The following is a 16351-nucleotide window of genomic DNA, read 5'->3' on the forward strand; positions in this document are numbered from 1 at the left end:
TGAGTTAAAAGTCGAAATTATGAGATAAAAAGTCATAATATTGGGATAAAAAGTCAAAATTATTAGATAAAAGTTAAAGTTTTGAGACAGTAGTCATAAATATGAGATAAAAGCCATAGTTATGATATAAAAATGAGATAAATCTCATAATTTCAAGGTTTTTTGTCTAATAATTTTGACTTTTTTATAATTTTGACTTTTCATCTCATAATAATGACTTCACTATCTCATAATTTCGACCTTTTATCTCATAATTTCAACTTTATCTCATAATTATGACTTTTTATGTCATATTTTTGACTTTTTACCTCATAATTATGACTTAAGATTTTTTAAAAATTGCCGTACTTCCATGTTTCTCTTTTTTAAGTGGCGGAAATGGGCTTCCATATACATCTTATACTTCCGTGGACTTGTAAGCTTTTTAATCTAAAGCACCGCCTAGATGTGTCATTTAAACTGCAGAGCACTACCTTCTCTTAGTTTTCAACTGTCCCTGCTGCTTTATAAGTCGAAATGCTTACTGCTATGAGTTATTATATTAAGCAAGCATATAAATTCAGACTAGCCAACAAAAAGCCTGATTAGGCTGTACCAGTGTGGCTATGGGAATAATTGCGTCTGCGTCACACCTGTCAACTAGCTCCGTTTGCTAACTGTTAGCTAGCTTGTCGTCCCTCTCGGTGTGTTCTTCCGTGAAATCCTCGACGATTTACCTCCCAGTGAGATTCAGAGGATTACAGTTTCACTTGTCTAGTAAGTACATGCTGCTTGAAACAACTTACACAATATTTATCTCAGTTCAGTGACGTAATTCCTACTTTTAATTTTAAGCTAATAAAGCTGCTAGTTCTGGAGTGGTGCTCTGGTAATTCTTTCTGTTAACGTCTCATTGCTGACAGTTTTTTTTTTTCGTGCTGTTTTTAACAGTATTTGCATTTTTTAAATTAGTGTATTTCTTGTTAAGTAGTTGCATTGTTGTGCACTCTATTGGTTATGAATAATGCTACAAAACAGTCTGCTTATTGAATAATACCAGGAATGTTTTTTAAGAATAAGTATTCATGTAAGGATTAAAAAAAAATGCATCATGGTAAAATATTTAACTTTTTCTTTATATTCAGATATGACAACTGTTTCTCTGTGATAATTTACGTTTAATAGTTATGCTATTAAATAGCAGTATTTTAGAAAAATGCCCATCTCAGTCACCAAAAAAGCCAAAATTTACTTCTTAGTATTGCTTTTGTAGCTTTACAGTTTCAATTCCCCAAATTCGGGGCACTGTTTTATTCACAATAAAACATGAATAATATATCAGAAGTTGAACCTGAGTCCTGAGATATTTTACCACCTCATTTCAAATATTGGCTCATTTTGAATTTGAAGGCATAAGATGAAAAATCTGGCAGGAAGACCCAGTGCTGTTGAGCAGCTATGAACCTCCTTCAGACAAGAATGGGACAACATTCCTCCCCCAAAACTCCAGCAACTGGTCTTCTCAATTCTCTGTTTTCAGACAAAAAAATAAATAAATGAATAAGAGGGGATGCTACATAAAGGCAAACGTGGCCATCTCCTTACTTCCTTGAGACTAGCTGCTGCTTTCAAATCCGAAGCAAGCTAGTGTTTTTTCACACTTTCAACATCTCATATGATGTTTATGTTCTATTGTTAATAGAATATCTATTTATGACAATGCAAATCATTGCGTTTTGTTTTTAATAATATTTTACACAGTGCCACAATTTTTTGGAATTGGGGTTGTATAATACTTCTCAAAACTTGATAAGCAACCGCGTCATAAGTCTGCAATATTTAAATGCTTATTTGGACCTTTGAGCTAATGATAATCTTTATCAGTGGAAAAATATCCTGCTGTTGTGAGGATACTGACATAGATAGGCCTATATTCGAGCTTTCAAATGACCTCACATCTATGTTGCTACTTTAAATAAGTGAAATACATTGGAATTAGACTGTTTTCTCAACATTTGTTCAAGAAGTCAAGAACGAACTATAAAGATTGACTTTTTGTCCACTACTGCCTTTGCTGAAGGAGAACAAGTGAATACATGAACCGTAAATAGAGATGATTTTCCTAATTCCACGGTAGTGTGAATGTAGGTGTGGGTTTTGTTTTGATTATATAAAAGCACAAATCTTTATCTACATTTAAGCCATTTATCTTCGTTTTTCTTGCCACACCTTGTGGTGTGACTCACCTGGTATTGACTCATTTGGTTTGCAATATGTAAGGAAATAAACCATTGATTTTGTAATATCACACATACCTTAGTTGGTTTGGGCTTGTCATAGAAATATGTTGCCTTGAGCCACATTAAGTAAAGGGTGAGTCAGAGCGTTTGAGAAATAATGCTGAAGAGAAAGTGGTTGGGCATATTAAATGTACTGAAATGTTTGTAGGCGGCTCTGATTCACATCTTAAATCTTTGCTGCTATGGAGCTTTTATTGCATGGAATTTAAAAGAATTAACAGAGGTGCTGTGTAGCTTTCTTCACATTTTAACTGTCAGCATCATTAATAAGTGAGCCACAAATCTGCAGCATGTAGGAGCCTGATGACTTGCTCAAGGGCATTTTTTCTGAATGGGCAATACTTGAATTTCCTGCATTCCATTTTCACAGCATCACAGTGGAAAAAGAGCTTTAGCAAAAAAAAAAAAAAAAAAAATCCATCTGAATTTATTTTGTAATATGGAATAGATGTGATTTAGGTTGGATAAACTGATACAACAACGTAAACACACATCCCAGGAGGACGTGCTAGCGAGTGAAATGCTGTTGATATGGCCAGTACATTGTTGTTTACTTGCAGTAAAGTTAAGCTGATGTGATGAAACACAGCTGCTATGTTCTGAACTAATTCGAGGCAAGAAATAGCTTTATGGGTGATGCCAGAAAACAAGAAGTCATAGTGTTTTAGTCTGGAGAAGATAAAGGCGTGGGTGTCTAACTATTTCATGACATGGTGGCCATTTACCAGGACAGTTACGGCCTACCTCAGCGCCATGTTTTTCCTGTTTGTTGACTGATCAAGAGTTAGATAGAGTCAGCATTTCCAATCTGATAATTCCATTCATCAAAACTCCTCATGGCAGTCCAGCGTAGAAGGGGATTTGCTTTTCCCCCACAACCAAGCTACTCGGGCAAATAACTGCACTCCAGTAAGCATTTTTGTGTTTAGGAGTTGGCCATTGTTCCTACTTTAAAGTTTCTTATCCTTTTTCTATTGGTATTCCAGAGGGTATTTCAGAGGGTGGTGCACGTTTGCTACTTTAATATGTCTGTGAGGCGTCCCAAAACCACTGTGATGGGCGTGGAGTTGGGACGGTTGCGCTTGGGCCATGCTCCAAAGCAGGACCATTCTGAGTGTGGCTTGGCGTAGCCCAGCCGGGCCAAACTGTTGATGGAAAATAAATCAGCACAGCTTGGATTGGCACGGCTTAAAGTCAGTGGAAAAGCTCCAAAGTCCAAATATCCCACCCACAATACTATCTGACTGGCTTTATAACACAACTACCAGCCAATCAACACTGAAGCCTGGGTGCCACTGAAGTGGGAAGTGTATGGCATCACTTCCTGTTTCCTGCTGCTAACAGTGTTGATCTGTGCTGTTTCTCATGTTAACAGAGCTAGTGCTAAATTGTTTATTTTCCTTCATTTTTTTTTAAAGAAAGTCAGATCTCTTCATGGAGTCAGATGTCACTGTTAGCTGTTTTCTCTCATAGAAGCGTGTTTTAGTTCGTGAGGGAGACAGCAGCGGCTGAATAATGTTTGAATAGTCTCCTTTATACGACGGAGCTCCATGTTGATGTTTCCTTTATAGTCACACAGTTAATAGCCCTGGGTTATTATCATTTCTTGTAACTTTTTTTAATGGTAATTATGATTTGTGAATACTTGAACACAAACTAAAAATACAGTAAAATCACATCAAAGTCTGAAGTAGCTATGCAAGACATAAACAGATTAGTCAACTCATCACCTCATTAAGTTGGCAATGATTAAACCAGTGATGGAAATGAGTTACAATTTGAGCTTTGTTTTGCCTGATGAAGCTCTAGTACCAAAACGTTGCAAATGAATACTCTCAGTTTCCTTTGAAATGTTTGCTGGTTACCTTGCCCTCCTGTGCACCTGTCCTAAGAAATAGTCGTGCAAAGCAACTCTTCAATTGATAATTTGAGAAGCTGAAATGAGAATGTAAAGGCTATTTAATGATTTAAACAATAGATCCATAACTGAAATAACCATTAATTCTTAACCAGTAAACCAGCCAAACAGCAGACACACCCTTCACAGTCTGTTTTTAGCTTTCTGTGATTTATTGTAGGAATAAGGATTTAACATTGTAGCTCATCAGTTGATGAAATTGACTTCATGTATGCAAAAAAGACAAACTTCAATTTCGCTTATACACAGTGAAGCTAAAACTCATTTTTAACTGATTTAAACCAAAAAAAGGGGAATGTATACTGACCCGCCTTTGCAAACTGATAGATGTTAAAATGTTTCTGTTGACTGAAAGTGTTATAAATGACACTTTAACGTGGAAAAAAAAATCATTAAACTAGAAACCAGTTCAGTTTTAAAATCAATAGTCTCAACTTGAGACTTGAGGAACGAGACCTTGGATAGATGAGGTCAACTCCATCTGAGCTCAATCAGATCAATTACAATGCCCTAATAAAATGGTAATTGAAGGTAACAGGGGGTATCACTTAAACATAATTGATTGATTTTTAAAGTCAAATGATCCCTCATCCATCTAAACTGAGGGGTCTTGGATTTGAATTGAAACTGGTTTTAACATATATTGTATGCACTCAACAGACAAACATGGCAAATTTAAATTTCTACAAAATAATTAATCAACATGTGATTAATCAAATCAATCAAGTTGTGTTAGTGCGAATCCAGAAAATCTGTAAATCAAGGTTGTTTGAGGTCATGCTAGGACTCAGCGATGGCATTTAGCGATTAGGGCACAGCTGGGAATAACTGGAGGATGGAAGTGCTGCTTGGCATGGTGCCCGATGTGACAGCTGACTTAATAAGGAAGACCTTTTATCCTGCAGATGAACATGTGGCCGACAGACAGATAATAAGACAGATAGTTTCTCTGCTGCTGGAGCTAGAGCTGGGGGAGGGGAGTCAGTACCTGGTGTAGGCCCACCTTTCTTTTAGTTGCTTCATTATTTGAGTCAAATGAATATTTTGGTTTGGAAGTTGAAGATATTGATCAACATGAATTAGCTTTTTGTTTGTTAAATCAGCCTCATGGGTTTATACACTTTTGAATAATGAAAATTAAGGTTTTGCTGAAACTGATTTAAATAATGTTTTATGCACTTTGGTCATGCAGCTTTTATCCTTAAACAGTTCAATTCCATTAAAATGAATATGATAGCCAAACAACAGTGTGATTCAGTTTTAAAGACAAAGAAAAACTAAGAAACAAACTGATCATAGACTCTCTAAAGGTGTTGAGCCCAGCAGTTTAATTGTGTAGATTGTCTTCAACTTAAATGGGATCTCCTGTTTCATGATTGCTGGACGGGCAGTGGACTAAGGATGCAGGACAGATTTGTTGTTTGTGTACAAAGTGCTTCTGTATAGCTCTCTTATAGCATTAGCAGTAAAAGGTCTTTAAAATTACAATACTTTGTAGGGCTGAACAATTTATGAAAATAATCTACTTGCATTTTTTTCCCCCTAATAATCTAATTTGCAATTATCTTTAGGTTACTCATCTTATGAGTTATTTAACAAACACAAGCAATAAATCATTCTGTTAAACAACATAACAAATTGTTGTGCAGTCCATTCAGCTAGGTTGGCCTTATGCCCAGCTTTAGGCCGGAAAGTCTGCAATTTAAATGCCTTGTCTGGTGTCTGGCGCAGCCTCAACCTAGACATTTAATTTTCCTCCTTTTTGACTCTCACCTGAACATAGCACAGCATATTGTCCAATGCTGTAACACTTACGGTCTAATGAAAGATTGGCCAACAATTACGATTGGCTGAAATTGGTGTCAAATGGTTATCTGATATATCATTGGTTGACAACATAAACAAGCCCGTGCTAGCTACCTACATGTAATCATGTTAACAGATTGTAAGCATGTTGAAAATACAGACCTCATTAAATCCAGAACAGTCAAGAGGACGCTCATTTATGGCTAGAAGCAGCAAAGATCACTTAAATTTGCATTGTACTCTTTGTCAATGTGATGTGGATGTCAGTACCAAAGGAAAGGGGGCCAGTGATAGGCATGCTAGCGCAGACAAACACAAGAGCAACAGATGAGCTGCAGGTTTATCATTCAGTCAAGCATCAGCAGCCACACAGGAATGTAGATGTGGAATGAAAATTGGCTGAGAGATCTTCAGTGATCACACTACATCATGATAGATCATAGATCAAATTGTCCTTCAATGAATACAGCATCTCAGAATCACTGTATGGTATCATGGACAAGATTGTGTTGTTGCGGGGATACTCTAGAGTCCTATTTGTTGTGATTGCTTCACTAAGTGCTGCAAGGTGTCCTCCTTTTTGGTGCTGTGGAAATGGCCACCCCTACATTCAGCTAACCGCATACTTTGTGCCGATGCTGAGCAAGAAATCTGATGTTTGCAAGTGAAGTGATGGTGGTCAATGATGTCTGGTGTTTTTATGTGTAACTGTTTAGTGCCTGGACCTTTATGATGCCAGTGCCAGCAACAGCATGCTATCTGCAGTGTACTACATGGCCAACAGTGTCTAACCTCAATTTAAACAAATCCTTAATCCTAAACAAGCTAATTGAACTGGCTAGGACAAAATGTTCTTACTAAATGGTATTTCAGTCTCATTCTATTATTGTGAGGACACAAACATCACCAGAACGAAGTGAGTTATCCCCTCACCCTCTGCTCCCCCTTTCTTCCCCCATATGTCTGACTGAGTTCCTGTTCTCATCCACACAGAAAGACGGGCCGCTGGAGATGCTGAGGGAAGAAAAACATACTTGTTTTTACGACATTAAAGGAAGGCAGCCTCGTCACACTGTTCCTGTGTGTGCTACCTTGTTTGATAAGGAAATTGGATCTTTACTTGAGAGGGGAGTTTAATGTGGTTAAAGCCATCATGAAAAGCCAGCAGTAACAGGATTTTATCCTGTGGAGCTCCAGCTGACTGCTGCCGTGAGGCAGGTCATTAGGGAATATCCATTGCGTGAGTGTGCATGTTGTGTGTATGTTTATCTGCCATCTTTTAGACACTACGTGTAATACACTGGAGAATATGTAGAGCTGTAGGACAGCAGTGTACCTGGTAGAGGGTCATATAATTCTAGTGAAAGGTTTAAACATATTGTTCTGCTCAGGTGGTAGATAGGAAATTAAACAGATAGGTTAGAAAGTATATTTCTAAAATCTTAACTGGTTCTGAAAATTTGAGGGATCCCAAGCATGACAAAAAATAATGACAGATTTAAAGGTTTTCTTCTTACCCCTAAATCCCATGTACAACGGCTGTGCTGCAATCAGCTTGCAAAGTGTGCTCTGGAGCAAACTGCTGCCTTTCTAGTAAATGGGCGCACTCACACTGCCTGCACTCCAGCCCAGAGTTTTATATGAAACCACATACTTTATAGAAAACATTTACCTACCAAACTAATCACCTTTGAAAGAAGCAGAAAAAACATGTGATGCCAAATCATCATGCTATCAACATCCTGCAACATAAGCAAAAGGTTATTGGGAGGTCAGTGGGTCACAGAGCTACTACAGTGCCAGTGATGAGGAAAGTTAACTTTTGAGGTGGAAAGCCACTGAATTTCACATGAACCCACACATCTTTTGTGGCAAACATGAACCTTTTAATCTTTCATACCGTACTCACCCATGGGAGGAGCAAATAAATCATGGAATCATGTTGATATGAGCGGCAGATCAACCCTAAAAAGGCAAAGCAATCAGCTGTTTACATACGATTCCTGGGTGAACTCATAGTTCTCCTCAAGCAGCTCAGGGCTCTGCTCCATTGCAGGTGCTCCTGACACACTTCCAGTGTGAGAAAACTGTGAATCTTACAGTTTGATCCTTCTCATGTTATTGAGAACTACCTGTGATAATTGGTGCTGCCAGTGCTGTATTAAACATGAAATAAGAGGAAAACCAGATTAGAAAAATATGCAAAATAGAAAGCAACACAGTAGAGAATAGCCTATTATCTCATGAGAACAATCAAATTAATATGAGAAGTGATGAAAATAAAATGTGAATTTCAGAGTCTTTAAAGTGTTAATCTTGACTCATGTTTGTCAGCGAATGACCAAAGAATAACTGGTGCAAAAACAGGATGAGGCGTTTTATTGAGAGTCTACAAAAGCCACCTAAATACACACTTGTAGCTGCTGCTTCTGCATATCTGTGTATGCCCTAAATGTTGCTAATATCCTTGACCCTCTCTGCTTTTACTTCCAGAGGTTTTTGAATACACCTCGAGGACCTAAGAGGCTGGCAGGTCTCAGCGCTGCCCTGCTGCTGCACCTGTAGCAAACTTTTTTCTCTATGTGGTTTGTTATGTATGCTTCCTCTTCTTTGTTGTTTTTTTTAAAGCAGTTATCAAACAGTTACAGGTTGGGAATGGGAACTGATAAGTTTGTATTGATATTGAAGCAATTATTGATTCTTCTTAGTGATTCAACTCTGTATCAATTCCCATATCGATTAATTCCTGAAAATTTTCCTTTTGGAAAAAGTAGACTAAATAGGTTTCACTATTAAAAACTCAAATTTTTTATTGAGTCTCTTTCTCTCTGAACACTGAACAAGATGTATGCCTCCTTAAGTGAGAGTCAATGACAAGCCCACTGCAATTACTGGCTATAATAAACAATCAAACATCAAGTGTTTGGGGGGAGAACAAGCTAAAACAAAAATGTTCTCTTGTGTTGGAAATGTCACAGTTAAGACAAACTGCTCTACCTTGAAATAAATTTAAAACTAGTCTCTGGATCCTAGATCTCTGGACGTATAAAAATAAACTGATGCCTGGCGTCATTGTTAGACATTGCACGTCGTGCTGTTTGCATCATTTTTTGAGAAATAAGCCCCATTTTCAGCCTCTTGAGGCTGTTTTTGTGACTGTCTGCACGTTTACTTCTTCAACTTCTCTGTTCTTGTTCGCTTCACTGACTGCCTCTTGTGAGACTGTGTTTTTTTAAGGCATGTGGAAGTAAGACATTGATTAGGGAATCATTAAGATTAAATGTAAATGATGTCGATGGATTGAACCAATTGGAACCGGTTCTCTATTCCCATCCCTAGATACAACCATTACCACCACCTAGATTGGCTGTCATCTATGATTGCTGTTTTCTCCATTCATGCTACAGACTGTAGAAAGAATTCAGACATATTTGTTTTTACAGGAACTGAATCATAGGAATGAATACAAATACCATTAAACCTGAAATAGCAAATGTTTATCTAGATCCCCACCCTTGTCATCTTCTCTCTTGTTCCTGCAAGTGTCATTTGAATACAAAGATATAATGTAAAGTCATTATTTTGCCAACTGAAAAAGTAATCGCCTAGAGTCAATGCAGTGATGTTCCCAAATGATTGTCACCAAGCCTTTTCTTCACATTTCCATGTGAAGGCAGCGTATGATTAGTTATGGTTGATAGATGTGATGCATACTTTAGTCAGTGCAATCAGTGCTTAGTACTGTGATTAAGAAGTGAATAAAGATTTAGATATGCAACAATTCAGTGTATATCTTGATTAAACTATGCATGGATGGACAAATTCAAAAAGTGATTTAAAAGTAAGTACCAAGGACCATCTGAAGGAATAACTTAATAACTTAATTGGCTCTCTATGTACATTTTTTGCAGATTAAGTGTTAATTTAAAAAACAATTAAAAGCTGCAAAATCAATTAATATTGTAGATTTCAGGTCGATGGTTGCACGTGATGCAGTATGCTTAACCGAAGGATCCTTGCTCATAGATGATGGGAAATCATGGAAACATTACGTTCTGGTCCTTTAGGAATGATTTGTCCTACTAAACCCCCTTTGTTTTTCTAACCCAGAACCTTTTACTAAAACATGTTTTGCTGAATAAAGAACATGTTTTTGTGTACCAAGGTGACTGTACATTTGAGTGTTCATTAGAGAACAATTTTAATAGTCTCTTGCCAAGGTCAGCGCCTTCCCTTTGCTATGTGTGGAATGAGTGAAGGCCTTCGTTTGCAGTGCCTTCAGCCGACTCCAGAGAGTCGCGCTCATTGTGTGGCAGCCAAGGGGGAACAAAGACATTTCCACTGGAGGAACTTTGGGTTCCTGTCGATAAGGAGGGCAGCGTTGTGAGGCCGGGCCGTGTTTATATGCTTGTGTACAGCGGGGATCTACGGCGCAGCAGAGGCTCGCACTTTCCAGACAACAAGTGGTGGCTGTATAAATAGTCACGCTTGGAGAAACATCAAAGAGAGGGAGAAAATTCCAACCCATGATCAAGATTCCCAACTCGACTGAAGTGAATGTGTTAACTGGGGTTTCGGGTTTTGATCGAGGAATTCTTTGGAACAACCTTAACTCACTTCTCAACGTCATTCCATTTTAATCCAGACAATACCTGGAAATGTTTCTGTCTTTATTCAATAACCTAGTCCACTTACCCTACCAATGTTAAAATTCTATTTTCATCCTTGTACCTTGTTACTGCTGGTTCATTCTTTAGGCAATGATTTGTTTCGGTAGTCTTCTGCTCTACTTGAGTTTATTCTTTTTACTCTTTTGCCCAAGTATTAGATTGAGAAATACTGTAATTTTAATTCTACACCATTGTCCACAGTCATCATACTATTTTGAGCATTATTAAAGCAGGGTTAAGCTCAACTTAGAAGTGAATGTTTGAAAAAGGTTCTCTCATTTTTGGTGTAATATTGCATTTAATAAGTGTTGCAAATGTACCATTTCAGTGCATGTTTTGCTAAAATGTCTGTACTTTTATTCACAGACTGAATTGCACATGCGCTCCTAAACTTTCAAGACAGGTTGCTCCTGAAAGGTTCTGGCCGTCCTGTTCATACATGCATTTTGCAGCATCCAGTAAACAAAACACTTTGACCTACAGTCTTTAAGCAGCAACATTCCTGCAAAGTTTGGCAGCTTTTTTTGCTCTTGTTTCTGGCCTGAATGTGCATATGTATAGGCTGTAGATCTCCATTGTCAGACCCCTTCTCCACTGGCTGGCATCTCTCCAGGCCTGAAGTGAAGCTTACACTGTTGTACCACAGTTGATGGAGGTAGTGAGCCACCTCTGCACTGCCAGGGCCCCTTCAAATAGATGAGTATGGCTGCAGCCCGGTTACCTCTTGTGTCATGACCTCTCCTTTCATACCCTTTTATCTCTCAGGCCCTCAGCCCATTGTCTGTATTTACAAGTAAAGCTGGCCACATACACAATTTTACTCCTGATTGGAGACCAGATTTGCCTCCTCCGATGATTGTGTTGTGTTACCCATGTGGAGACTCATTGCAAGTATTTTGAATATTTTCCTTAATCAAGGATTTTGTGTTTAGCTTATAATAATCCTTTCTACCTAAATAGTAATCTTAAAATGAATTAATCTATCAATTACAATTCTTTTGAGGATGCTTATTCACAGTTACGTTTGTTTAAATGCATTACATTTGTTTTACTCCATCAGAAACCCTTGACTAATCTTCTATCAGATTGCTAATGAAAGGTATGAAGTTTTAGCTTGTACAGGTCTATATCCATTTTCACAGAAATGCCTCTGTGAGGGAAAATTAGCAGTAATCTTTCCTAGGCAGGTTACTGTAATTTTTACAGTAATATTGGCTTTGTACTCTAACTGTACTGTAGGTTTCACTGCTGTCTCCTGGCCTTGTGCTTGCCTATCAGATGATGAATCCAAAGGACATTTATAAAGCTTTGATGATCTGATTGACTGTGACATTTGTAAAACTGTTGGCAGTGTAAATGAGCTTTATCAGTTCAATCATGGATGCTCCCTGGTTACTCCCGTTTTATCTGCTGTTCACTTTATTAAACGTGATCTGTGTCAAAAATCGCCTTTTATCATGGGACATAACCTTTTTTATCTTTACGATTTGGATTTCATGTTTCTTGGACATTTTTTGCCTAGTGTTAAAAGAAGCAGACATGGCTTGTCATGCTGTTCATGCTGTCAGCCTGCTTTAGGAGCTTTATAGATCACGTGAAATGTTTTTGTGTAATGGATGAATTTATATTAATATTTCAGTGGCCTGAAAATAAGACAATATGCAATGCTCATTTTAATTGCAGTATTCATAGATGTGATTGGTCCTTCCTCCATTCAAACAGATTTCCAGCCAGCCTTGCTATGGCTTATCACAACCATTAATACTCTAGTATCTGGGGAGACACAATACAATGAATGACAGCACAGGAGAGCACTATTGAAGTTTTTGTCACCAAAATTGCTGCTATTGACATGGAACCCTCTGAATCTTTCTCTTATCTGGACAGAAGGTCATGTAGCAGGAATAGTCTGTGAATAATCATCCAGTAAATCCAGCCATGTCAAATGTTTGATCTTTAAACTGTTATGACATTGAAATCTTTTGAATTAACATGAGTATTCTATTCTTTATCTGACAATAAAAATGCTACAGATTCTTCTCATTTTGAGCCTCATTCTATGGTGAGGTACTTTGTCTCTCGTTTTAAATGGATGTTATTACTGTTACCAACTCTACCAGCCTATTAAATATCAAATGTTCATTTTTTCCAAGGTGAAGTATGCAGCAGAGACATTTTCGATCTGAAACTGTCAATAACATGCCTTGGAAATCTGAAAAGAATCTAGAGGTGATACCAGGCTATTTTTTGATTTGGCCTTTTGCTTTAAACCTTGAAGACACAAACTTAGAGGAACAAAAAACCCCAAACTGAAATATAAAAGGGAAAATGGTTAGATCCATTTTTAAATAACGGTGTTTTATCTGTAGCCATGTGCAGTAGAAACAGAGGCAACAGCATAATTGGAAAATTGGTTTTTAGATCCAACAAGTCATTGATTTTGTTTCATTACATCTTCAAAATTGGAACCACTGGCAAAATGAGAGTCCAGCATGCTCTTCAATTTCCTCTTGAATTAGTTGGTGTTGGCTTGTGACAGCATTAGAAATCCTAACATCTAAACCCTTGTTCTTATAACCAAGCCTTTAATGACATTCATACTGTCTGCTGTCTTTCCTGCTCATTGATCAGCAGCTAATTGGTAAAAATGTTGAGGAGACGACATAGACATCTGAAGTCTTCATTCACTTACCCTGGTGTTTAGACACAGGCTTTCATGTACCAGATTCCCACGGTTTGATTTGGGACTTTCCAAACTGTGCAGACAGTCCGGGATGGGATGTTCTTAGCTAAAGTCACATTAGCTTTGGTCTCACAGCGGGAAAATATGATTTGAGGAAATCAATAATGAAAACTTCTCCAGTTAAGGGATTTAGTTTTGGAACAACTTTCATGGCACTAGAACAACTTGGTCTTTATTTTAAAACAGAGAATTTTCTGATGTCTTGGGGTCAAGTGATGGTACTTTGAGTTGCCCTTGCCCTGTTTCTCCTTTGTGATGACAAGGCTCTCTGATAATGCCATAAGAAAACTGTCTGTCCAAATTAACATGTCAAAAATCACAGCTTTCTTTTAAATTACTATCTTGTATTTCCTAATCAATCATCTAGCAAGAGAAAGAGGAGTATTAAAAACAAACAGTATTGACCTATAGACCTACAAATTATACATGTGTAGATTTACAGTAACCCATTTTCTATTATACAACGTCTTAACCTGATAACACTTAAAAATAGTTTTCTATCCTTGCAACTGTTGACAGAGAAAAAATATTAACTATTCCTATTTTTTGTCTGTTTTGTTAAACTGGAGTTCAATGCAGGAGATAGAACTTGACTTTGTGCAGCCAGTGGTTTAAGTGTGTATGTTATGATTAGTTGAAATTGGTCGTTTCTAGCTTGACATTATTATAACAGACTGTATAAAACATGGACATAGTCTCAGTGATGTCATCCACTGGTTTCTGGAGTGGCATTATGAAGCCATAGCGGTAGCCATATTGGAAATGCTTACTCTAACTTTTGGCTAATTGAGAAGATGGCAAAGAGGGGAGTCGCTAAAAGACTGTAGAACATATTGAACAAAGCCTGAATGATGTCATATCAGCCACGCCCCTTATTACGTAAGACTTGTTTCTTTCTTAAACTCAAAACAGATGACTTGTTAATAAATAATCACTGCCTTCACAGTGTGTGCCCATAAAGACCTGACATCTTATGACAAAAATAGTATTTGAATCTGGCCTTTAAAATGTTTATTTCTGCTGTAAAAGCCAGCATTTTAACTTGGACATTCAAGGAACTGCAGTTTTATTAAACTTCTGTATTTTGTAACCATGTAGGTTGCTCCTTTACTGAAACATGCCTGTCTGGCTTGACTAGATTAGACTAGCTATTCATCTAGCTGTCACGTTCCAAACAAATGAAAACAACAGGAAAAAGCCGTTCATTAAAGTTCAGAATGCACCCAACCATCTGTCAGATCAGCCTCTCCCCTGCTCCTGCAGACACACCATGAAGTAGTGAAATGAAGGTCCAGTTTCATCACTTTGCACTGAAAAGACAAAAGACCCAAAGATTGTCAAAATGGAAGTGGCCCTGCATAAAAAACCTAATTGTTCATCTGCAGTCTCAGTGAAGTTATGGTTTTATTGTTTATATGCATGTATGAACAACAGCATAAAAGAATGGGTCTGGAAGACACAACAGAAAGATCAAACTGAAAATCAATCTTAGATTTAGTAACAGATCAACAACTGAACTACATTTTTCACTGACCCTGAGCTGAATAACAATGACATTCATGTGTTTGCTTTATTTTGTCCATCTAGAACTCAAAAACTGGGTGTGAAGGGAAACAGACTTAGACCCAGTGACACCAAAGCCACATCTGACACCTGATAAGGAGCTTGAGCGCGGCATGGACACCAGCAGGCTCAGAGCCAAAGATACTATTCATGATGAGGGCTGAGAGTGCTGAGAGGTGAGAGGCATGTGTGGAGAGGGAGAGATGCTGATGTCTTCACATTAGGTCTATCAGAGGTTTCCTGTACGTGTGTCAAGCATGGGTGTGTTTGTGCCTTCTTTCTTTGCCAATTTGAATAATAATAGTAACATGGCTGGATCAATATGTGCTAACCTGATCTGAACAAGTGCTACAGTGTACATCAAGTGCAAAAAAAAAAAAATCACACCACTTTGTGTCATGCTTGTATCCTCAATAAATCCAGTGCAGATGGTTTTATAGTGTTACCAATACTCCTTCCTTCAGTGGCTGTTTTGACCCTTGCTTATCGATTTTTCTCCACAGAGGAGTCAATGCAGAGATGAGCACTACTGCTGCAGCAGAGAGGGTCAGGAAGTTTACAGCCAAACGAGGGAGGGAAGGATTCATACTCCACACACAGATGGAGGAGAAAATGAAGAGAACAGAGGAAGGAAACAAGGTTTGTATCTCAGGGGGGAGCTGGTTTATTTTTAAACACAATGGCTTGGGATAACATTAAAATATGATAATATTTGTGATTAGGGTGTGCAGGGAAGAAATTAATCTGGTTTTATGTATGATTCTCAGAGTTGTCTTTGCCACCTTTTCCTCACAAAAGCTGAGAATTTAATCACATGCATCTTGGCTACTAAACTATCCCATGCATGTTGTAAAATTGCACATCCACATTTGACTAGTTGGGAAACAGGCAAAGAAGAGAGTAATCTTTTACACAGCTCCTGGCAATTTAAGCCTGCTAAAGCATCAATATATCAAAATATTAAACACAACAGGCACATACATTACAACACAAAGTGTGTCTAGCTCCGGAGTTTTCAAAGTGTCGGAGAGTAAGCCTCCCCCAAGAAGAAATTATTCATTTGGTGGACCCCACCAACATACAATAAAAATTGAAAAAAAAAAAAAGATTAAAAGCAACCACAACTTCAAACACTTATGTCTAATCTTTAAACATTTTTAACAATACATTTTTGATATTTTGGTCTGCAAATGTCCTTAAACATCTGCCTTTCCCTCTTATTTAGTGGGAACTATATGTTTTCATTTGTAATTTTTTTTACTTTGTGGATTTTTTTTGTTCAAGGCTACACTCACAGTGCTTCTAGCCCAACTGGGCCTGAGCTAGTAACATGCAGTCACTGAGCCAACACAGTGGAGAAATACATGAACAA

At 37.7% G+C, this 16351-nt stretch overlaps 1 protein-coding gene across 2 annotated transcripts in view; it reads left to right on the forward strand.

Annotated features, from left to right (window-relative positions):
* Positions 1 to 485: 485 nt before the first annotated feature.
* esr2a (estrogen receptor 2a) overlaps positions 486 to 16351 on the forward strand; it is an 85053-nt gene continuing 69187 nt past the window's right edge. Inside the window, exons 1-3 of one of the 2 annotated variants that reach the window (XM_041804837.1) lie at positions 486 to 756; positions 15004 to 15155; positions 15483 to 15618. The gene's annotated coding sequence lies outside the window, so the exon portion shown is untranslated. Of the gene's footprint in view, positions 757 to 8514; positions 8565 to 15003; positions 15156 to 15482; positions 15619 to 16351 lie in introns of those variants that run through there. The other variant, XM_041804838.1, reaches the window with a different exon arrangement.

Source organism: Cheilinus undulatus, linkage group 14 (assembly GCF_018320785.1).
Source record: "Cheilinus undulatus linkage group 14, ASM1832078v1, whole genome shotgun sequence".
Taxonomy (NCBI): Eukaryota; Metazoa; Chordata; class Actinopteri; order Labriformes; family Labridae; genus Cheilinus; species Cheilinus undulatus.